Raw genomic sequence first — 7,439 nt, 5'->3', positions numbered from 1 at the left:
TTGTAGAAGCAAAGGGGCAATAATGTATTTTCCAGATCAGTAAACTTTCTTATATTGTAGATACAAAAGAGTATTTGATATACAATACCTAAATAGATGTAATAGTGATTAGAATTTACAACTATTTATTATAATATATATTTTCACTTAATATGCATGACATCAATAGTCATATTTAATACATAAAAAAATAAAGAATAATATATTATTTTATACAAATGTATTATTTTATAATTATATATAGTTGATGATTGTCTTTATGATTGAAATGCATGACTCCAAATCTTATATTTAATTCAGGGAAAAATGAGGAAAATCAATTGTTGGTGGCATATCAAATTTGACAAACTTATGGTAATTATATAAATGGAGGAATTAACTTGTCAGTCTTCTACTTGACACTCCTTTGAATTGAATGTAAATACATTCTACTTATAATTTTTTTATCATTTTCACAAATTTATGTTTTTCGGCCGAAGATTTTGGTAATTTGGCGAGCATGCAAATGTCAAAAACCCCAATTTATTATTTTAACCCTTTAATTATGCTGGCTTTGGTCCGTTTCTACTTAATACGCGGTCGTTTTATCCCCTTTTTCTCTTTCTTCTCCTCACTCGTCGGTTACTCTAAAATACTCAAATCCCACTCTCTTCAATTTCATTTCTTCACACTACTCCGTGTTGACTCACTCTTTTCAACTCGCTCTCTCTTCATCGGGTACTCTCTCTTCATCTGGTACTCTCTATCTCTCGTACTCTCTCTATATTCGTTTCTGATCCGTACGATTCACTGTAATTTGTAATTTCTCTTTCGATTTGTGATTTTTCTGAATTTCGAATCGAATGCTTCAATCATGATTGTAGTTTTAAGATTTAGGATTGTAATGTTAGGGTGTTTGTTCATGCATATTTTGATTGTTTTCTGCAGTTCATGATGAGATCTTCGATTAGTTTTTTTTTGTGAGATTTGGTTTTGTTGCTTAGTTGCTTCGATTTTGAACTGAATCTGTTGATTTTTGTTTTTAAAATCGATTTTGTGTGTTTTTAGTTTGTGGAATTGTGATTTAATCGCTTTGGTTTTTGTATGAATTGAAGTAATGTTTGTGATTTTGCTTTGTTATTTTTGTTATGGTGATTTGAAGTGTATCTTGTTTTTAGTATTGTGTTCGAAGTGGAATTTCAGTGCTAAGATTGGAATTGGCTTTTGCAATCATGTATTTTCTTGGAAATTTCAACATAAATTTCAATATATGTCTGTGTTTGTGTTTATGATATTCGAGTGTTTATGATATTTGAGATTAGAGACTAGGTTAGCTGCTAGGTATTAGAATTTCTAAAAAAAATAATATAATAGGTACCACACTACATAACACTCTTCAAATATCTTGATACTTCACTACGAGTTTTAAGCAAGTGCCGATTAGAGTTCAAATATTACATGAATTTTGAGAGGTAACATAGATGTTGATCCTTTCCTAGTTGGCATTATACCTAGATAATAAGAAAATAAAACGTATTCTATCTTCTCATATCAAAAGCTCAAATACATGAATTTTAAAAGCATGGTTCTTGATAGAACATTATGGTGAAAGTTGATCCATGTAGCCGACCCCATTTAGTGGGATAAGGCTTGAATGATGTTGTTGTTGCATGCAATTTCCTCTAAAAATAGTCACTCCTATCCAAACAAATTTAGCTAACTCTAAAACTAAAAGGATCATTAAAAAAAATAAAAAAAATTTATTACACAAAAACAGAACTAGGAACACAAGACCTCTTTTCACAAAAACATGTCAAGGTAACTATGTTTGATCATGAAACTCTATTACACAAAAAATCCATTTCAGAAAAGCTATTTGTGTTGCATCCACTTGATTCGGTGGAAATTGCCAAATCGCAAAACGATTTCCATGATCACGTTCTAAAGAAATTTCAAAGTCACTGCATTATTCAATACTTGTACTCTCAAGAACTGTTTGAGGTTTGGATGTCGAAATTGTAATTTCTTCATCTATTCCATCTCTTTAGCATAAAAGATAAAAACCCTAAAATTAGATTATGCACAAAGGAGGAAGAAGAACGTACCAAACAGATAGAGAGCGAGACTCAGAGATAGAGATAGTAGACACAGTAAGGCAAAGGTTCCGACAACAAGCGTGGAAGCGACGACGACGAGTAACTTTGTAGGAGGAGTTGAGGAGAACGTTTGAACGAAATCGAAAGCGTTGTTGTCAACGAGTGAAGAGTATTTTATTATTTTCCATTGTATAAGTAATTTTCCAAGCCTTAAACCACTAAATGGGGTCGGCTACATGGATCAACTTTCACCATAATGTTCTATCAAGAACCATGTTTTTAAAAATTACTAATACAATGGAAAATAATAAAATACTCTTCACTCGTTGGCAACGACGCTTTCGATTTCGTTCAAACATTCTCCTCAACTCCTCCTACAAAGTTACTCGTCGCCGTCGTTTCCACGCTTGTCGCCGAAACCTTTGCCTGACTGTGTCTATTATCTCTGTCTCTGAGTCTCGCTCTCTATCTGTTTGGTACGTTCTTCTTCCTCCTTTGTGCATAGTCTAATTTTAGGGTTTTTATCTGTCATGTTAAAGAGATGGAATAAATGAAGAAATTACAATTTCGACATCCAAACCTCAAACAGTTCTTGAGAGTCCAAGTATTGAATAGTGTTGTGACTTTGAAAATTCTTTGGAACGTGATCATGGAAATCGTTTTGCGATTTATCAATTTCCAACAAATCAAGTGATGCAACACAAATAGCTTTTCTGAAATGGGTTTTTTGTGTAACAGAGTTTAATGGTCAAGCATAGTTACTTTGACGTATGTTTGTGTAATAAAGTTCAATAATCAAACATAATTACCTTGACATGTGTTTGTGAAAAGATGTCATGTGTTCCTAGTTTTATTTTTGTGTAATAGAATTTTTTTATTTTTTTAATGATCAAGCACACCATAATCAGTTCCATTGTGTTCTAGGGTTTTAGTTTTAGAGTTAGCTAAATTTGTTTGGTCAGACTTGTTACAACTAGATTTGTAATTAATAGGAGCTACACTTGTGACTATTTTTAGAGGAAATTGCATGCAACAACAACATCATCCAAGCCTTGTCCCATTAAATGGGGTCGGCTACATGAATCAACTTTCATCATAATGTTCTAACAAGAACCATGCTTTTAAAATTCATGTATTTGAGCTATTGATATGAGAAGATACAACACGTTTTGTTTTTTTATTATCTAGTTATAATGCCAACTAAGAAAGGATCAACATCACTCGTTACCTCTCAAAATTCATGTAATATAAAAACTCTAATCGATAGTTGCTTGAAACTCGTAGTTAAGTATAAGTACATATTATTTTTTTGTGTTGGATTAAAAGATAGACCGCATTGTTACCCAATATATTTGAAGAGTGTTATGTAGTGTGGTACCTGTTATATCTTTTTGTAGAAATTCTACTACATAGCAGCTAACCTGTTCTCTAATTGACTGGTAGCACCAAGTCAGGGATGTAAGTTTAAAGAAAATGTTAGAAGGAATCAAAAGATTTACCTCTAATAAAACATTGTAACAAATTAGATTATTGTATTTTTGTTTTTGTCTCTTCTGTTTTTAGAAATGATTGATGTTATATATTTCTATTAAGAGTTCTAGTAATTTGGTGTTCAGAACTGAATCAAAAGTATGAATAATATAATAGAATGAAGGACACAATTTTACTCTTAAAAGGGTCCGAATTGAATTGACATTTATACCCTTAAGAAAACATGGGTATGAAAAATAACTTTTAAGAATTTTGGCCCTGTAACCCTAATAGCGACTGCGATAGCGGTTTGGGACCGCAATAGTAACTGCTACATCCGCTATTGTTGACGGCAGCTCGCGGGCCAAAAGTGTTGCGCCGAACCCTGCCACCGTTATGCTATGCTATACCTTGTTGAGTTTTAAAAATTATTAGTGCTTTTGCAATTATACGTTTAAACATTTGATTTTGTACAAATATTTATTAATGTACAACTACTATCCAAACGCAAATTGCTTAGCAGTATAAGCTCGTAGGACATATGCTTGTGTCATAAGCCCTAACAGAAGCTGTTTATCCAAACAGGCCCTATATCGGTCTCTCTTCCAGCAAAAAGTTTCGCTGCCACAGTTCAAGAGCTACCTCTGTATTTTCTTCTACTGTGCAACGTGCCGTCTCGCACTTCTAGGTTTGTTTCAATGATTTTATCTTGTGGGTTCAATTGTTAATTTGCTATGCTTTATACACACTATTCAGGATAATTGAGATTTCTTTCACGATTGTCATTGCTTTCATGATTTAAGCCAGCAAACCCCCAACATTTGGATTATTGGCAATGCTTTCTTACACACATGGTATTCTTAAATTGAAACAAAGCTAACAAAATTTGTTTTTTTTTTGTGTTCCTATATGTTTTCAATTATTTTATTCTTAATTGTTCTTTGCAAAATTCTGATTTGGCTCTTCTTCACTATTGTTGCATTCATTTTGTTATTCGAATTTTGTTTCAATGATTTTTTTTGTTGACTTTGATTCTGGTTTTGTTTTCTTAAAGCTTAAACGGATTTTAGTTTTAAGAATTATCAAAACTCATCTAAAACTGATTTTCATTTTTGAAAATTTCAAAACATAAAACAAAAAGTCCCAGTGAATTGATTAGTTTTTTAGCTTTCATATCATGGGTTGTTTTTTAACCAATGATTCAGTTGAGCCATTGTCTCATTTTTCCCTCTAACCATCTCCCTACTGTGTTTCTGCTAGTTGCTAGTTTTTGAGGTGTGAAATGAAAGTGAGGGTTGTGTGTAGGAAACTTTACGACTACATACGCTATGATCTCAAAGAAATTGCTTTTCCGTCCTCTTTGCCCAATCCTCCTAACCTTAAAACGCGCCGCAAATTGACTTGGGAGCAGCGTATCTGGGTATGCCGTTTTCCATTAATAATAAATACTTTCAACTTTTATCACGTCGAGTTAGTCTGTTACCTCACATTCAGTCTTCAGGTTTTGAAAAGAGCTACTAGGCTTTATGCTGCTAGCTGGGTTCGTGACATTGGTCCTGATCTTCGGCCAAATGACTACAAGACGGATGAACCTAATACTATAAAGAAAACAGCTAAAGATAATGAATCCTCAATACTCGAGGAACTCGGTACCGTCTCTTTCTCTGGTTTAACTCTGTTATGCCATTTGGATTCAATAGCATCTTAAAATTAAGATTATTATAATGTATTAAAGTAAAACGATGTTTGTCACTAAATTTTTAAAAAGTTGTTTTTTATGTTTATTAATAGTTTTGTCATAATTATTTAATCAAAATATATGTCTCACACAAAATCTAATATAGCCAGTGCATTATTGTCTGACATCAATTGAAAGCAATTCGGAAGATGCTGAGCATCAACTCAAAGATTACCTTCTCTTAGAGGGCCAAAATAACTCTTTGATGAACATGAACAATTAGTCTTATTTTTAATAAGCGTGTATGTCATGGACTCATGATTTTAAATTGCAGTCTGTATTGCAATTGTAAACTGTAATTGTTTTTACAATGCAAAGGTTTTTGAAGGCTTCAGAAAATGATGACTGCATTAGTCCATAATTTTGCTCAATAACAAAGATAATATTATAACTATAGTATCTATAATTGTAATTTAAAACCTTGTGTGCCACCCCCGGAGCTCGGAGTTAAACTCTCAATTCTTGCCGTTGAGGCAAAATCTGTATAGATTTTATTGCTATAGTGACTTTTAGGGTTTATAACATTCCTGTCCTTTTATATTTGTTTTTTGTTTTGTAAACATTTTTTCTGGTTACGATTTCAAATTATAAGTTTGTGATGGTGATTTTGACCATCCATTTGTATCTTTTAATGGGTAATATATAGCTGTAGCTGCTAGAGGGGGCATGGAGACTCTCAGACCTGCTTTGCAGCGTGTGTATATGACCAAAGCTTCTGCATACAGAGATGCTATGAAGAGTTTTATAGAGGGATATCAAGAGGGTGTTCTGCAAGTAGTGGAGAAAGAAAATTCCAAAACTGAAGAAAATGCCGATTCATCAAAAAAATCAACTTGAACGTCTTCTCCGGCTTAGCCACCTGTCATCTTGAACCAGACTAGAAATTAGTCTATCTTTGGAAATTCAAGGATTGAATGTACATCGCACCGAGAAAATATAATTGGATATTCCAAAATAATGCATTTGGCATACTGTGGTAACACCTGAATTTTGGTTTTGCAATTTTTTGTTTCACGAAGTTTGAAGTTCATTGGCATTAGTTGAATATTCCAAAATAATGCATTTGGCATACTGTGTGCTTCTTTATTCCGAGAAATTTTATCATTGGCATTACTTGATTCCATGCTTCTTTAGCAGCTATACCAAATGGTATATTTAGGTCTTAATGTTGTGATTTTGAGACTGGGGGTAGCACTTATACCACGGTATGTAATCTTCTGCACATGTATGTGGAAGAAAAATTGGACCATAAGATGCAGGTTGAATAGTTTTAAGTTGAACAGTTTTAGGGTGAATAGTTTTAGTTTCATTGTGGAGGTTGAGATAATGTGAAAGATAAGATCAGTGAAGGCCCACATAATATTATTGCACTCATGTTCATTAGGCCCACACAGTATTTGATTACTCATAAAGGTATTCTGCACTCATGTTGTTCTTTTGCATAATTATTCTGCACTAACTTGATTGATACTAAAAGCTTTGATGAAGCCACTGTTTAAACACAGTGATCAGTTGAAGCTCTCTTCTCTCCTCTGGGTCCTCATACATTGCTGAATTATTCTTTCTCTTTCTCTGGACTTGTAAATTTGTAGGAATTTGCTTTAGTAATTCAGTGTGATGGATCATTTGATCAAAAGCACCTCATTGATAAGTCACATCCCCATTTTCTCATTACCTTGTCTATTTTACAAGCAGTTGCTTGTACAGAACTATGGACTTGGGGTAGAGGTTCAGTGGTGGAAATCAATGACTCATTCTGCCTTTTGTTTGTCAGCCAACAAAAGGATACAATTTATATACACTATTGAGAGTTGTTTTACTGTTATATAATAATAATAACAATATAAAAAAATAGAGTTGTTTCTTAATAAATATTTTCCTTTTCTTTTTTTCTTTATCCTCCCATTGTCTATTGAAATAGACACCACTAAAAGATTATTCATTGTAAGTAGCCTTGAGTAATATACTGTGTTACTTGTTTTCTCTTTAGGGATATATTTGTCTCTTTCTTGGTATAATGTCTCACTTTCTTTTTTCCATCTTTGCCTAAACATTTTACCCTAGTCAGTTACATGGTAAACGTTCTTTCTTCCCTTTTATTTCAAAGCGTGTTGTTTGTAGTTTTGCAATAACCTACACCTGCTACAAAAACAGAC

General features: G+C 33.0%; 1 pseudogene; it reads left to right on the top strand.

Annotated features, from left to right (window-relative positions):
- Positions 1 to 2,842: 2,842 nt before the first annotated feature.
- LOC131596244 (uncharacterized) lies at positions 2,843 to 6,404 on the top strand (annotated as a pseudogene).
- The last annotated feature ends 1,035 nt before the right edge of the window (positions 6,405 to 7,439 follow it).

This window comes from Vicia villosa, linkage group LG4 (assembly GCF_029867415.1).
Source record: "Vicia villosa cultivar HV-30 ecotype Madison, WI linkage group LG4, Vvil1.0, whole genome shotgun sequence".
Classification (NCBI taxonomy): domain Eukaryota; kingdom Viridiplantae; phylum Streptophyta; class Magnoliopsida; order Fabales; family Fabaceae; genus Vicia; species Vicia villosa.
Note: the sequence above shows the minus strand (reverse complement) of the source record. Positions and strands in the feature narration are given on the sequence as shown.